Genomic DNA, 18125 nt, shown 5'->3' on the forward strand with positions numbered 1-18125 from the left:
AATGCTTAACTAGCAAACGGTCATACTATGAGATGTGATATATGTCCCTTCTATTTTACTCCGTCTTCACCGTTTTCGCGCTGTACCAAATATGCTGATCCCTGTCAAGACTGAGCTGCCGGGCATGGTCGGGCTCGCCCTAAGTACGCAATTTCTGCAGGAGCCGCATACCCCAAAACGGACGGCGCATTGTTTCTCCGCTTGAGCCGCGATCGTCGGCTTTGCTCGCACGCTTTCACTCGCGCATAGAACACAGGACGCCCGAGGCAGTGTTTATGGTCCGTGGACTTTATACGGAACCTCAAGGCGACGGCAAAAATGCGCCCGGAGTGTCCGAAAAAAATGCTTTCGCAGTTAAAAGTCAGAACCAATGAATACGATATCAACAATTAGAATGTTATACGAAGGCGGCGAGCCAATGAATACGATAACAACAAATTAGAATGTTATACGAAGTAAAACTAATAAAGTAAAGCAAGGCTAACATCTAACTCTTTTATGACTCGATACGGCTTAATTCTACAAAACGCCGGCGTAAGGGAATACGGCGGATCCAGGGACGAAGCTGTTTTCGTACTGTTTATCGCTTCAACGCGAAGCGGGGGCAACACAGCACGTACAAAGATTTTGCCGTCTGCTGATCTCTGTCGACATAGCGTGACCACACCGGTTTGATCGAAGTTCACAGTTCCTGTCGACACGAGGAGCGCCATGCCGAGGATGATGTAGCTCAGCATAAAGTAAGAAACGTGATCGTGCCGTAGTGACAGAGATCGCTGCTGTTTCGGCATAACGTGTCAAGTGGTCGACACAGAACATAACCCAACGGTTTCCACTGATAAGGCTCTAGCATGTCAACACCCACAATCTCGAAGGGAGAACACGTAGGTGTGATGGGATGAAGTTCCGGCTGTGCAGTGGATGGACGTTTGTACATTGCCAATTTTCACAACTGGCGACGTTGTGAGTACGCCACGAGCTCGTTTTAGGCACGAGCTTTCGCCCGCCCAGCAGCACTAGAGGGATGTCACACGACTTTTTCGACGGTAGTCAGTGTGCCGTCCCAAACCTGCAAAGGTCATTTGAGGTCAAGCGCATAACGTACTTATGGCTAACACCATAAAAAACAAAATAAAAACAACAGGAACAGAAGAAGCCGTGGGGCTGTTAAGAGAGCATCTCCTTTGGAGTCAGGCACTGATTCGCGTACACGAGGATTGCACACAAATGCTAACGCCAGAGTGCGCTACACGAGAGAACTGACGCGCTATGCAGCAATAAACGTCACAAACGCGTCAAAGAAGCGGTGCGTTTTTCAGTGATAGAGCGCCACGCTGCTAGAAGGCCGTGCGCTATATATATTATACGCTATTCTTATTTGTGTGCAGTGCAGAGCCTCTGTTAATATTGTTTGATACAAAATAACACTTGAGTAGCAACTTGATGCTTTCCAGCTTTACGGCGACGTTTCGATGGAAGCGGGTAAAATGCAGATCACTGTTCAATGCCTATTGAATCTTTCGCCTCAAGATCTCTTTCTCTGTTCCACAAAGCTCAACTTAAAATCAAGAGCACCGTATCACCTTCCTTGTAACCTTGAGACACTATACATGATCGACTTCGCCTCGACGCAGCATTTACCAGTATAGCTGCATGTGCCGTCTCAGTTTGACTACTATAACCCATAATATCGTTGTTTTGGGACGTTAAACCCCGGATATTATTATATTACTACAACCCATAATGTGACAACTGTGCTACATTAGAAACTGTACAACATATTTTGTTACATTGCTGCAGGCATACAGAGAAGAAAGAACTTGTCTCCAAACTTGACTGGCCGCACCGACGCCACATTCTGTATGTTCGTGCTGCATGATGGCATCCTCTATCGCCGCAATGTCTGCATTGAATACCCTGAGCTCCTGCTTGTTCTTTCTCGTCATCTACGGACTTGAGCAACTGCACGATGCACCGACGGCGGGACATCTCGGACTTTCGCGCATATACGACAGCGTGCGACGTCCATTCTTCAGACCTGGCATATATACCGCTCTGTGCGTCGTTACGTTGCTACTTGCGATTTATATATGCCAACGCCGGAAAAGACCTCCTCTGCCGCCTGCTGGATAACTCAATTGAAGTTCCCTCTGAACCATTCTATTGCGTCGTAGTTGATCTGCTTGATTCCGACGACGACTCTCGGGAATAAGCGGTTCGCCGTATAGCTACAGATTATGCGGCACGTCACGCCATAAGGAAGGCCATGCCAACTAGTTGCGCCTCCACGGTGCACCTCGTCCTCCTCCAAGGTGCACCTAGACAGCGGCTGACGGACCACGGCCACTCTTTCTTGTCCAGAGTTTTCGACGAGCTACTCCGCTGTTGTGCCACATAACACAAGTTGTGCACCGCCTACCACCCACAAACTAATGGGCTTATTGAACATCTTAACCGCACGCTCATTGAGATGCTTCCGATGTACGTCTCTAAAGATCATCACGACTTGGACACCACGTTAGCCTATGTGACTTTCGCGTACAATTCCTCTGGACATGACACCGCGGGTTTTTCTCCTTTTTATCTTTTGTATGGCCGCGAGCCCACATTGCGGTTTGAAACCATCTTGAGTTCCCTACTATGCGCTACCATATACGCTCGCGACGCCATTGACCGTGCTCACATGGCTCGCCAAGTCGCCCGATCTCGTCTCATGCAGCAGGATATGCAAAAAGCCCCCTATGACCACCGGCATCGTAACATGACGTTTGCCACAGGCGATTGGGTGCTTCTCCGGTCGCCATGTCGCCGTGTAGGCCTCTCCGAGAAACTTCTGTCGTGCTACGCAGGACCTTATCAAGTCTTACGTCAAGTTAGCGACGTGAACTACGAGGTTGCCCCTTTGAACTTCGATTCCTCATCAATAACGCCAGCTGTTAATTGGCACTGCGCACGTTTCGCGGATAAAATCCTACAGCCTACTTCTCTCGCACTTCTTCGCCGGACTTGCGCCGAGATGGCGCTACTACGCCCGGGAGTCATGTTACGGAGAAATTAAGTGAATGAACACGAAGTGCTGAAAAGACGCCAGGGCTCCGCGGAGAGCGCAGCACAGTCACAAAGAAAGCTGGAAAATCGGAATTTCTGGAGCCCGTTATAAACTCTCTTCGGGCAAGTGCACTTGCAACGTACCCACTACGCAACAAAACATAATTTTTGCGAAGTTGGGAAGCACCCACTACGCCATTATTCGTCATTCTGCGGAGAAGCAAGCTTCCATCTGTAAGGAATTATGTGCACTTTGTTGATGCGACGGTTGATGACGATGAAGAATTATGGCTGCGAACATTGTAATGGGTTGGAAGCTTTAAACGACCCACTAGTTAACGTAATTAGCATTGTGTGACGCCCGGTCGCTATTTCACTCTCCCACCACGCTATATAACATGCGTTAACGTGAGAAAGAGAGGGATGGGGGAAAGAACTTTATTGAGAGCCTGAGGAAATGGATCATGGGGCCTCATGGGCTTCCTTGGCAACCAATGGAAGTGCACTTGCGAGGAACACACTACGCTGTAAATCATCATAATTTTTGTGAAGTAGGGAAGCAGCCATTATGCTACTTTTAGACATTCTGCGGAGAACCGTGGTACCCGCTAAACACCTGTAAGACATGATGTGCACTTTGTTCATGCTGTGCCTGATGACGATGAAGAATTATGGCAGAGGGCTTTGTAATGGCTTGGAAGCATTCAACAACCCACTCGTTGCGCAGTTCGCATAGCGTGACGTCTAGTTGTTATTTTACACTTCTACCACGCTATCACGTGTAGCGTCTACCACGTGTAGGGTCTTTTTGCAAAGCAGTTTCAAGCACCGGCACGGCTCCGAGGTACAATACTGGGCTCCAACGCAGAGCGCCCAGGTTCGAACCCCGTTCCATTCTGGAAATTATTTCTTCGCTTTTTTTATTTTGCGCGATAGCGGTTACGCACACCGGCGGCGGCGGCGGACAACTACGGCGTCAAAAACGGCCCTTGTTACGATCTCATGACAGCTTTCGCTGTAAAAAAGCTGACTGGCGCGCGAGTGTGTTGGTCAGCCATCTTGACTCTTGTTACTGTCGTTTCCTGCAAATACATCTTCTATATAGACTATGTTACGTAAGGCATATGGGCGCTGCCATCATGGGCTGTTAAAAGCATGTTTTCTTATTTTTGTATCCTCTGACGCGAACTCAGGAAACGTCGAATGTCAGGAAACGCCGAATGCACCAACCCAACAGTTTTCATTTGTATAGGGGAGACCCACGCCGTGGGAGGCGCTGCGGTGCCTGGCGCTGTCAGTCAATGTGGGGAGAAAACTGGTTACTCGAGTGTTGACCCCTGCGCTGTCCCCTTCAAGCTGCCTTGAAAACGCGTTGCTGTGCTCGCACGCTGCACGCGTTCTGCAGGTGTTTTTGAGAATTTCGCGTCGCGCGCGGTTAGGATGTGCACGCTTCTGTCCGCGTGGCAGCAATTTGGTGAAAGGTCAGCGTCTGCTCAGCCATGTAGCAGATGCGGAGCAAGTGATAGCAGACGACGCCGTCCTCGTCAGAGCGAAGTGCATTTCGCAAGTGAAGGACGACGCTGTTTACGACGTGAAGTTAGCACAATGTTCTGTACGTTATATACCTGTTTTCTTTGGTTTGCGGTGTGTGCTACGCACTCTCGATGTTTGTTAGTCGATGCATGGGTATAAGGCCACTTCTCGTGCTTTAGGTTAAGCGGCCCTGGCGCTGTGACTGCTATAGTTGGGATACCTTAATTTACTAGCAACCATTCGAGTTACCGTGCGATACGCAACACTACAAAAGAAATGGTCTATTTCGGGCTTCTTTCTTTCCCGCAACAAAAATTGACACCTATCTCGCGTGTCCTTCCTTGCATTATCGCCGTTCTCATAGCCGATACTCCGAGTTCACGAACAGCGTGCGTACTATCAACGTGACATAGCATTAATAATAGGGAAATGACGAGCGCCCAGCTTTCAGAAAAACATTTTTGTGTGCAATAAGCGGGGCAAGAGCCAATTGCTGTCAATGCATTTTATAATAAAAGAGAGCTGAGCTAGTTGGTAAGTATTCATTGTAAAGAGACAGGGCGTGCAAACACGGACACAAGAAAGAAGTCAGCACACCACAAACGACGTTTGTGGTGTTCTGACTTTTTTCTTGTGTCCCTGTCTTTCTAGAAGGAATTTTATCTTGCTCACGGTCGAAAGTGCACCGTGTTGTACGGGCTGTACCTGCACACTCAGTAACAACTATTCACTGTAACTGCCGAAAAACACCAATGGACGTGCAACAACGGCTAATGCTTTTTTCGTTTTTCGTAGTTGTCGTGGTCGTGCCCACTCAAGCGTGAGCTTCGCATCCATGCCTGTCGTCTGCTTTTTTCGTGCCATCTGTTTGGGAATCGGTAGAATTCCACTGCTGGAGCCGACCCCTTCCTGTTTGCATGACCATTGTGACAATTGACGACGCAGCAGTAGTTCCCCCCTTTCTACCGGGGTGACATCGCGGAACGAGGGGCGTTTCACGTGCAGCCCGCGCTTCGCAAATGCGTGGGAGCCAAAGGGAGCGGAAGGGTCGTAGCACGCTACTTGTGTACGCTTTTTCCGGCAGGGGAATGGCAAGCGCTGCCGTCGGCGGGCAAACTTGAGCGGGTCTTCCCTATACGCCCAACGTAACACTGTTCGCTTAGTTGTTCAAGATAAAACACGGCAAGGCTAACAGCCCAGCATGGCGGCACCGAAACCCGTCGGTAAAATAGTCTATACGCAAACAACCCTGCAACAATATGTTGAACTTCCCAAGCACCGCCAGATCTCGGGAAAATACTTGGGCATATGTCTTCTCCTTCTCAGCTACGTGGAATTTTAAAATATCTGTTGAAATTACTGGAGGACATTAACTTACTTGATAACCTGTAAAGCGCCTTACTTCACAACCATTAAGTTCTCATTTCCATATGCCACAATCATATATTATCTTCCTTTCTTTCATTTTATTTTCCTGTCCTCCTGCTCCTAGAGCCTTTCTTTCCTCAGTCCCCTTCTCGGGGAATAGTAGCTTGTAGGCACTTCTATATGCGCCGGCATAATGATCTGTCCTTCAGTAAAAAGGTTTCTTTGTATGTGTCTCTGTCACACTTGCGGCAACGTTCTTCGTTACGCTTTCCGAGGTTTGCTGAAGCAATGGAAGCTTCTAATTTTTTTATCTATAAGCTTCTCTTTAATGAGCACAAAGCTTTTAATGCCTAAGCATTTCTATACCGGCTCATATTGAGAAGTGCGTCTCCCGTGCATGCCTCCGTCACGTAAGACGAATCGCCATGACGAAATAATGTGCATATAACATAAAAGAAGCTTTCTTGGCGGTGCTGGGTTTCGAACCTAAAGGTCCTGCGTTCAGAAGGCGAGTGTCCATTGGGCCAAACAGGCAAGCTTGGAGAACGCGAATGTATATGAACCATATGGATGTGTTGTGCCGGCACTACAAAGCAAATGTAAAAGGAGATGACTTTCCATTAAGACTATCGTGGAAATATTTCGTAGTATTATAATGAAAACCCTCTCTAGCTATCCCGTGGCAGGCAAGTGCCGTTGAAGATGGCTCGGAAGATTTCGATAAATCACGCAGCGTTGATGATGAACTTGCAGTACAATGTACTGCAATAGCCATACGTCATATAGGGACGCAGATGTCATATGTATATTGATACAGATTTTAATACATTTTGTTTCTGCATTTCGACGCTCGAGTGGTGGCGCCATTGTCAATTCCGAAGAAGAAGAAGAAGACTGCAAGGCGCGAGCGCTGCTCGAGCATTGCACGAGCACACCCTCAGCCAGAGGACAGCGAACGACCGGACCAGCTGAGCCAGGACACCGCTGCATACGGGTCTCCACAACCTCGCCTGAGAACTCGTAAGCGTGGTCAGGCTACAACTGTATTTGTTGTTTCTGTTCTTTCGTTTCATTATCGCCAGGAAAGTACCGACGGTCATGGACGGCTGGTGGATCACCGATGAAGATCGCATCAAGAAAGTGGCGGCCGTGCGAATTTTCGCACGACATCTCGTGCTGTGCATCTGGAAGAACGTATACATGATCCAGATTAGGCGCCACTATTTCTTGACGATGATAGAAATCATAGTGCCAGTGATCATGGGCTACATGTTCAGCTACGGAGGCCTGATCGGACATTCTCACAAGAACGCAACCGAGGCCATCTTCGGCACCGGCCCGCCGGCTGCGGCCCACGGAGCGTACGGTGAGTGGACAGGAACATTTTGCCCAAATGTTTTTCAACCGTTCTACTGCTGAACGCACATCAAGTATGGAGCATGCAGTAACACCAAACTTCACTTACGTTGTTTTTGTGCAACCGAAGCCAAAACGCACAAAGCCCGCGCAAAGCTGAATACTGTGCGAATATCTCGGTCACACGAAACTATCTGTAAAGTAACTCAAGCATAATGACCTCCTGATAACTAATTGGATATTATATATATTGAGCACAGCGTGTCCGCCGTCAGTAGCAGATAACTTGCTTGCGGGGAGTGCGGCATTTGCGAGTTATCTCTTGTTACATTTTTTTTTACCATTAGGCGCCTTAAAAACGCTGTCATTAGCGACGCTGAGCCACACTTCATGGCAGGCCGAGTTCTTAATGCGATTTCGTTTTCATAGAAAAATGCCGTCCTTCATTCTTATCTCCACTGAAGATATACGCTGCATATGGATAGCAGAACGAATATATTTAGGGGCGAATATTTTATATTAAATTGCCTGATATATCGATCGAAGTTACCGTTACGGTATTAAGCATAACAGAGTAGAGAATGCAGCCTACTCCGTTTCATACTTTGCAGGCAACGATGTGTAAATTCTGCAAGATAGTCCTAGTCCTTTAATTCCTCGCGTTCCGAAGTGGAGTTATTCATCTACGTCGCTTTTCGCGAAATATTTCCTAAATTACGAGTGTGACGCATCGAAGCATGGTCAAGTCAAATGGCGTATTCTTGCACCTCCGCGTTTTAGATATACGGAGCACTATGGTCTGGTTCTTTAAGAAGTGTTTGCATCTGTGACATCTGTCCTCCGCTTAATATTTACGTCATATTTCGAGGCGTAAAAGTACGAGACCCTGTGCTATATATTTCATAAGCAGACTCTATCACACGTGAAACTCTGCGGCCGCCAATACGAGAAGTTAAAGAAATATGTCCGGCTTTTATATAGGCGATGCATATGGTGTGAAACAAAATATAGTTCTTGGCTGGCTCGTGCGCCGTTTCACGGCTCAGTGAGAGCTATGTGTGGCGCTGCTTTAGCTTCCGTAAATAAAGGAAAAGCGCGGAGAGAAAGAAATGCCTTCTACACGCGCAGAGAACAGACTCGGGTGTTAGAATATGTCCAGGAAAGACAGCTGTCTGCTTAAACACTGTATGCAAATTACTCGTTCTACAGTCAGACAACTCAAGCTGGTGAACGCAGCTTTACACATCACAACTTCACGACCCTGAATTTAACGCATCACAAACTTATAATAGGGAGCTCGTAATCTCAGTTGACAGATACGCCCCGTAGAGTGTTACATGGTACCTATAAAGACGAATACTTGCACGTTTGAAGATGAAAAGCATTCGTTAATGGGACGCCCCAATAGGCCATTCCCGGGAAAACATTGAATACGCGAAGTATTCCTTTGGGCCTGTGGGCTACATAATGACAAAGGTATTCATAGGGCACGGAAAGCATCGACATTCGAGATGGTAGTGAAATATTCCTTTTACCGCGAACTCTGACAGGCATCCTGCATACGGAGGAGGTGGACACATGGGACGGTGAAGAGCTGTCCAGCGATGCCGTTCTCCGGTATTTGAACAAGGTAATAAAACTAACCAATTCGAATGTCTTAAAAGGAGAATACACAGCGTGCTTGTCGTGATTTACCTCTTTGCATATTTGCGTACGTCAATTGACGTTGGTTACTTTTGAAGAGCGAAGAGTGCCAACATGAGATCGATTGCAAATACATGGAAAATCTTTTTTGACGTTATGTCAATAATGCCTTTCTCTACAACAGTGAAAAAGACAGGTCTCTGCGACAGTGCAGAATGTAAGGCAATAGGAAATCATAATGCCTGGCGTGACATAGCATTAAAGTTCTCGTACGATTCAACTTACAGTGCAACGTCATTGAGTTTTACAACGTTCTTTCGGACATATAAGTTGTTGCTTGTATTTACATATTATGGAATCAAGCACTGTACAATTTTGTTGAACATATCCTGCTCTAAACACCGAGCTAGAATGATGTTTTCTAGCCCGGGCGTGTCCGGTTAGAACATTCCGCGCTCTTTACACTTGCTTCCCTACCACACAATAATATGGTACCATGGCAGGTTTGGGACGGTACATTTGCGACTGTCGAAAATTTAAGTGACCTCGCTCTCGTGCAGCTCGGTGGGCTAAAGCTCGTGCCTTAGCTGAAGAGAGCAAGCTCTAGCTTAGCGCTTGGCTGAACACTGCCACAACAACCCGGATAACTTGCGTAGGTTTGATTTAACCTACCTCCAAGGAGCCCCGCCGATGGAGAATGCAGTGAAGGTCTTTCTCCTTCGCTTGATGACATTGCGATTGCACAAAACACGTTGGAACACAGATATTGGCTAAAATGTCTTCATGTAAAGAAAACTAAAATGCGGCTAGCGCGTTAACGTCCCCGATAGTTAAGGGCCCTTACAATTTTTGTTGTGTTGGTCTAGCGCCAAGACCGTCGAAATACTCAGCATAATGCTAACAAGATATTCTCACATTGGTACTTGTCAGAAGAATACGTTATTTCAATCCGCTATGCATTATGGTGTGCAATCCCTCACACAGTCGCTGATGATTATGGACGCGAAAGAAAGCAGGCAGCAACATGGTCGGTTGCTAAAACACTTGTTTTCTTTTTTTACAATTTCATAAGGCAGCAACGGCAGAATAGAAGGAAGAGACGGTAACTTCACAAAGTAAATGCTGCTTGCCGGCGTGTCGCGCAGACTGTGCCATTCCGGTGGGCGCTGGTGCGGAAGGGCAAGAAGAAGCCCAAGACGAAGAAGAAGACCGAGCTCACACCCGAGCAGATGAAGAGGAGAGAGGCTTTCATAGAGAGCGTGGCCAAGAACCCCGTGCGTCACACACTCGGCTGCCTGCCCACCGTGGTCGGCTTCCTGTTCATGCTGCCCGTGTTCACCAAGAGGCTGTGTGAGGAGCTCACCTCGGGAGCTAAGGTATTTGCTTTCGTATCACTACTTGGCTGGAGAGGCTAGTCAACGCAAAATGTCAACCTCACGTATCATAGCAATCTAGAATAGTAATACGTTAAGTGAAGATGGATTAAAGGCATACTAAAGCGAAAAAAAAAAAAAAAAAAAAAAGCCTAATACCTTATCTACATTAAGTCAATTTAGACAGACAGTTCTTTATCTCTACTTTTCTGCCACCAATACTTATTCTTTAAAAGCTTTTGCGATCATAGGTTAATTAGAACAGAAAATGAAAATCAAAGTTTTTGAATTATCATAAAATTTCTCGTTTTTTCCTTTTCGGTAGTTACTGAAGCCGGCTTCTTTTCCACTTCAGTCCTCTCCGCCTCTCTGACGCGTGAACGTCACCACGACGTCAGAAAACTGTCTTTTTGCGTACTTTCGCCATATTGGTTCATTTTGCTCTGCGCTTCCCTCATAAAATATTCTTACACTTGGTGAGCGCCCAACGCGAGGCGGCCCACCGTGATTTACATCCATTCCTAGGACTATAGAGCCCCGGAACCATCCCTTAGAACACAGTGTAAATATTTTTTATTGTACCTCCATATATCTATCCCCTCATTTACCCATATAAATAGTACCCTCGGTATTTTTTGGCCCAGTCTCCGCACTCGAATACCATCAATCCACAGACGTCGTCACTCCCTTCCGCAATTGATCTGACTTCACGACTGTCCGAGCTGGGGCGCATAAAATAGCGGAACTTCAAGGCTGTTTGTGTGACAAATTAAATCAATGTTGCTACCTTCAGCGCTTTTTCCCTGTATTATCGCATTACAGCATTGCGCGTCTTCTCAGCCCCTCTTATAGAGTGGTGCTACTTATTCCTTCCCATTCTATACAAACTTTTTGGTATTTCCCTCAAAAGCTGCGAAGTCGTCATTCAAGCCCACTTCCTTCAATATATCCCACAAAATTTCCTTTACTTATACGCCCCGGTGATATCTAGAAAGCTACGTATAAGGCCGTTTTCTATTTTGATATTTCTATACACTGGGTGAACAAACAGATTATCTTTACCGCCTTGTCGAAATCCATCGCACCTGTATTATTTTTGCGCGTCTTCTCTCTTATAGAGTGGTGCTTTTTGGTATTGCGAAATTCAAGTTTACTTATACGAGAAAAATCGTGTTGCTCTTTATTGTACCTTTAAGGGGTTGAAGAGGAAGAAAATGCGGTGGTTACCGTACCATGGTTGAATGCATTTAAGGCAAGGTTACCGAGCGATAGCTTGTGAGCCTCATGGCTCGTCAGCGCTACTCCTCCCTTCTTCCTCCATGCCTGGTTCTGGCGAAACGGTTGCCAGACAGCTGCTTTTGTGGCAGGAACTACCACATCTCCAAATGGACCACAAGACAACACACAGAAGTTGCTCGACGTCGTCGGCGCTTTCAGCGCGAGCGCGCAGTGAACTTGAATGCAACCAGCGCCTCTGGCGGTGGGGGCACGAGAGACTGACCTTGAGGTGGCCTGCGTGATTGGCACCGCCAGCGTAGGCCACGCCTTAGCTGTTGTTCGTTTTCTCCATAGAGTTTCTTACTATAATACCTAGAGGGGAATCTGGCGCTAGTGTCTGTGCGGGCTCCTTCGGCGGCGTTTGAGCCACCATGGCAATGATGGGAAATGCAGACTTCGGATCTGCTTCGGTTGGCTTTTGTTCTTGAGATTCGTGATGCTTGCTTGCCAAATGCAAAACAAAATGATATGAAGGTATTTCCAATTCAAATTTGCTTCATTATCTTGTACGTAAAATTTTGCGTGACCGTGAGATGGACGTGAAACCTGGGGTACTATTCTGGACACTGTCAAATTCCGCCATACTGTCAGAAATCGTAATGGCGGTATTTTAAGCCAATCAGAGAGGCCGTAGCAGCTTTTTGGGCCAATCAGATTTGACCAATGACGGAATATGGCAACATGGAGGACGTTGACAATGTCCAGAATAGCACTCCTGGGCAAATTCAACCACCAGGGTATGCATTTCTCTGCAATTGTGTTTCCAGATTTAGCATCACGATATAATGAATTATTTGTTTCACAACACTTAAAAAACATGCTTGTTCTTCCCTCGAAAGTACGCATTATCTATTTATGGAAATGACAGTACTGTATTGAGTGAGAAACACTTAACGTATCTGCTGCGATGGCAGGTGTGTCTGTCCAAGTGGCCTGCCCCCACACATCTCTCGTTTTCTTGTGAAGTCGAGTCAGAGGAGCGTGACGGTGCGTCTGCTTAGCTTCGCCGTCATTTTGCAGACGATTTGAAAGAGTTTTGACGAGTAGCGCTTATCGAAAAACTCTGCAATTTCTTGCACTTGCATGGGACGCTACATCTATGCGCAGCGGTGAGTGCACGACGCTTTGTTAAAACTGTCAGATACACCCTGTAAAGCTGCAACGTCGCAGCAAACCAAGAGGCCTAGTGGTCTTCAGCCTGTTTGAGCAACAATGGCGCTGCTTGAGTGCTTTGCAATGCACCCGCCTACCCACGCTTCGCGAAGAACGAAACTGAAACTGCAGAAAAAGATCGGTAGACTGTTCACTAGCTAACGCTGTCCAATCCGATGCATGTACTTCCCGTCATTCCCATGGTGGCTCCACGATCACAGCGCCAGTTTCCTCTTTAGGTTATTGCATGAAAATCTAAGGTCTTCGCGAACACTCAAAAGTAGCGTTTCGCTGAACTTGCTTGGCAGGCATTGCGACAACACGCGAGGCTCGTGGAGCTGGCATTACCGTGACTGCATGAGCTTGAAGGTCAGAATCACGGAACGACGCGTTTTCTGGGTTTTTGCGCCGAGGAGCTGAGCTATCGCTTAAAAAAAAAAAAGAGAATGACGTGAGTGGAGCGCGTCGCAATAGATGGACGGCATGCACAAAAAGAACGTGATTAAAATCTGGAAAGGACGCCTTTAAGTATCGTACGAGTATGATCAAATGGGAATCCGAAAAAAAGTCTAAGCCAGTTCCACCCCAATTAAGTGAAATCTGTACGAACTGCGCAGCAAATGATTCGCCTGTGTTTCCATTATGTTTGCGTTGTGTTTATCTGGTCTTTTTTATTATGTGCTACGCTTTTTTGTGATTATGTGATATTTTATATCGCTTTCTGTTACCTCTTTTCTGTTCTATGGTCACCTTACTGCTGTTTTTCTACTGTTTACTGCTCCAAGCGCGGCGCGCCTAACTCGCGGCAGTGGCATTTCGCCTCGGCGTTCATCTTCCGTAGATCTGTGCCTGAACTCCCGACGCTGGCGCTTCGCTGGCTCGGACTAACGAATGAGCCCTTCGGCGACGCCGGGGTTCACGGGCAAGCAAGCGCTGGCATTCCAAACGTGCTCGGCTTATGTGTATACAACGTGGGGCCTGCATATCTATTAAACGTGAAGTTAGCATATCTATGGCCAGCGACCGAAGAAATGCAAAGGGACAAGTCATTAGAATACTAGTTGTTCACCTTTTCACGTATTGCCCTAACTCGGCAGCATGGTCTGCGTAACGCCGAACAAAACTTAAGAACGGAGCAAAGCGACGCACACCAAGTGCTACAAGTTGAAATTGAAAGAACGAAAAAAGGGGAATTGTTCGAAGGGCTCCTTTCTACGCAATAATGGATCGAGTAATTAAGCCAACGAAAGCGTTGTGAACGTTGTTTATTTTTAACTGCAACGTAGTAATTATGGAAACGAACTAAGGTGGACGAAAAACGCCTTCGCTGAAGAATTCTGCGAGCATGCGAATTTGGCCAACAGCCACAGCCTTCAAATTCGAAGGTTGTTTCGGGCCCCACCGACGGCAAACGTGCTTTTTCATCCACCGTAATTCGTTTCTAGTTATGTTATAAGCACTACATGGCATTTAAAAAAAACGATGTCTCGTATTTCGTAGGCTTAATTGTCCGTGGGATATTATGTTGAAGCTGAAGTTTCTTAGAAAACGTACGAAGCTTAAGTAAAAATTTAGAGGAAGAAAATCTGATTGAGAAATACGTTTGTCTCTGTTGACTTCATGTGGATGTCTGACAGAGAAAAAACGGACCACGCGATCCTTTTTACTTCTTCCGTTCAATGCAATGCACGCAATGCGCATCGGTTATCTCCACTGTGATCTTTTCATGACGCCTGTAAAATATGATGGTCCTTTCAAACATTGGTTGGCATCGTCAAATGATACAGTACTGAACAAGATGTGAACGGGGCGCACATCTTAATAAATGACTTTGTTCTGCACAATCGAACGTTTAGACAACACTGCAGTTTGCCCAATATAGCACCCGCCACATGTCATCGCGAATTTTGTACACAAACTGCACTTGTGCTTTAAAGGAACACTAAAGAGAAAAAAACGATTTCTCTAGTAAATGTAAATTACTCTTTCGCAATACCAAAATCGCTACTCTCGCCACGGGCTGACGCTTCGTAAACGAGAAAACGCGCAAAAAGAAAAAAAGAATACGGGTGGCGACGCCACCTTGAGATTCGCGCCCCAATCATTCTGACATCAGATTTTGGCGGCGTTTACTAGGGCGTACATAATTCCTAATCGGTAAAAATTAAGTATTTTGTAGTCTGAGGGCACAAGGGACTTAACATGCCAAGTTTTAGGAAATTTCAATGAGCCAACGTCGTCAAAATACGAAATGTACACTACGAAATCCGTGACCTCAAGCGCCACAATTTCGGCGCGAAATTTGAAACTGAAATGACCTTGATTTTCTTCTCTGTTAGCAAACCTATGATGGTAGAACTAACGTCATTAGAGGTTTCAGAGTATAATCTATCAATATAAACCGATTTATTGTTTCACTTTAGTGTCCCTTTAAGAGACTTCCGTAAGTGCATAGTGTATCTGGCGTTTCTTGCTGTATCTCAGGAGTTGATGAGCATCAACGGCCTGTCGGAGAGTGCCTACTGGCTCGCCAACCTTATGGGCGCCTTCCTCGAGATGGCGCTCGTCCAGGCGCCGCTCACCTGGCTCTTTCGCTACGACCCCTTGAGTGGAGCCATCGGACTGTGGCCGCGTAGCGATTTCTTGGTACTCATCGTGTTCTTCACCATCTACTCAGCGGCTGCCTCGTGTTTCGCTATCATCATCGCTATCGTGAGCCCCAGACGTGTGTTTCGAGGCCCACGAAGTCTTCCAACAGAAATAATGAACTTACCACTGTAAACTTTAGCGTTTCATTATCGTTAGTCTCCACGAGAGTGGTCGTTAGTACATGTAATTAACTGTCTAAACACCATGCGTGCTGCTCATATCAATGTCGTAGCCTTATTTCCTGCAAACTTTATCTGTATTTGCATGAATTGCAAGGTTGCCCTGCACTTCACGTAAAATGTTTCCGAAAAGTCTCTGCGCAGATGGCAAAGCGTTGCAAATTGTAGTATTTATAGCGCAACATTTCGCTAAAATTCAACTTGCAAACCCGCCTGACCAAAAGAATATTTCGGTACATCTAAGCATCATGCTAAAAAAATATGGCCGAATTCACATGCTTGCAGAACCATAGACATTCCATCCAATGTAGCCTCCAGTTAATATTTTAGACAATCTTCTACCAAGACTTACAGAAGATGTGTTCTTGTAGCACTTCGCGTGGGGTCGCACGTCGCCTGCTTCATTTCCAAAATAGTGGAACGTAAAACAATCTTGCAATAAATGGGAGACATAGAAACCACAGTGACGAGCCCCTTGCTAGATCCACTTCAGCAGAGCGTGTCCATAGACACTACTGCATCGACAAGAGAACCATACACACAATGTCACAATCTGCAGTCATCTGCGTTGGCCTATGACCAGTCCCCCGACGAGTCCTTATGAATCGTCTGCATGGTGTAGTGCATTAGTGTCATATATGGCTTAGCGATTGCATAGTCAGTAGTGAGCAATAAAGCTTCGAATTTTTTAATGAAACGCTCTATTCCGAATTTTAATGAAACGCTCTATATAGCTTACATAGAAAACAATGGACCTAGTCAAATACTGTCTTACTGCCCCCTTTTCATAGGCTTGAATTCGCAAGCCTTTGTGTTTTCATCTTCTTTACGAAGTGCTCGTGTTAATGTACATCCGAGAGCTTTATCGCAGCAGCTCAGTATAAAATTATCGGAGGTTCCACGTGCGCTTCAAGACAAAACTGTTAGGACCAACGTCCAACTTCCTTTATTGGCATTATAGCTCCTTAAAAGGCAACATTTACTCCGTTAAACTTCTAGAAAATGGTGTACTCACTTGGGCTGCATTTTTTCGTGTCTTTTTTCGCCTTAGCTACAATTTCCCCCCGTTTATTGATAGCTGACAATAACAAGCAAGCCAAAATGCAAGGTAAGGACCGAACACTTTATCAGGCGCTGTTCTGTCCAGCAAAAAATAGAACACAATACCACAATAGTGATGCAACATTCATCGGTCGTCCAAAACACGTCGGCTATTTATAGATGTGTCACAGTGCGTTCGAAAATAACTGCTTGTATGCACATATATTTGGGACGTGTACTGCAGCCCTAAAGCACAACATGGTCAAAATGGTTTGATCATGGTCAAAAAATGCTGCCTGTCGGCAGTCGAGGCTCCTAAATGTGAGACAAATATTGTAGACTGCAAGCGGCAGGAAATTTACTATTACATTTTAAAGAAATCGTAAAATTGCTCGCTCTTTACTCGGCATATTACGTCGTCGACGGCCCGACTACGTTGTTGAAGGGTAGGACATGGCAATAAGTGATTTAAACACTCTTTGGATAAATAGCTACTGTGGCCGCTGCGGGGCGGCGCCACGTGACGGTGGCGTGATCTGTAGTATGCTAGAATCATAGTGTGTAGCACGCTCGTGATCACAGTGAAAGTGAGCCTACACGCTACACGTTTAAAGAGAAAAGGGAAGCGCTCAGTCAGGACGCGCGTTCACTTGGCTTCTTGTCTTTGTCATCCCCCTCCTCATCCTGTGCTGCTTTAGCGCGCTAGTCGGGATGAAAGAAGAAAGGTACTGCAGGTGCGGGATATATCCCTGTAGCTTCGCTCGTACTTACCAATTCGAAAAACTTTTGCAGCAGTGGAATTCTGAGCAATACGCTCCGACCTTCAGGTCATTCCACGAGTGCTTTAACCGCAAAGTTTGCGTTGAAGCTATGGACCGTACAAAAGTCACGCTCGCTGCAGCGGCCGCGTTTGCGAAAGGAGTGAGCTGCTAGCTAGAAGGGCCATACTAGGGGATAGTTGAAGTAACATCTGTGACAGTTGTTAGTTCGCGCGTCCTGTGTATACATGTGCGTTCTTTTCATGCGTCCTGTTTTGTGTTTGAGCAGCGCGCTGCAAGTGCCGAGCTGATTGCCGTTCCTCGTGTGGTGACATTCCAATTTGTTGCTATCGCATTCATTTCTTTGTCCTTGCGGGAAAACGTTCCCCCCTTAAATGTAATCGTTTATTAGAGCTACACTTCTGCGGACCCACCATTAACCCAAGTGTAGGTTTCACCATTTGATAGCTCATGATGCGCAAGTGACTCTTCGTCGTTTCGATTGTTTTCCTTCTTTTCGCAAGGTCTGCAGTTTGTGTCGGCTTTTTCTCGCACGTGGAATAATGTCTCTGGAAATGCCGTAGTATTTATTGCTTAATTTCCCGCCACAGGTTGCATCCCTATTGACGTGTGCTCTCTGAGTTGGTCCTATGGGGACTTGCAGTTTAGTTTCTTCCGGCAAAAATACCTGATGATATTTTTAGTGATTCCCAGCTTTCACGTGGGTGATCATATTTTAGGCCATT

Source organism: Rhipicephalus sanguineus, chromosome 3 (genome assembly GCF_013339695.2).
Source record: "Rhipicephalus sanguineus isolate Rsan-2018 chromosome 3, BIME_Rsan_1.4, whole genome shotgun sequence".
Taxonomy (NCBI): Eukaryota; Metazoa; Arthropoda; class Arachnida; order Ixodida; family Ixodidae; genus Rhipicephalus; species Rhipicephalus sanguineus.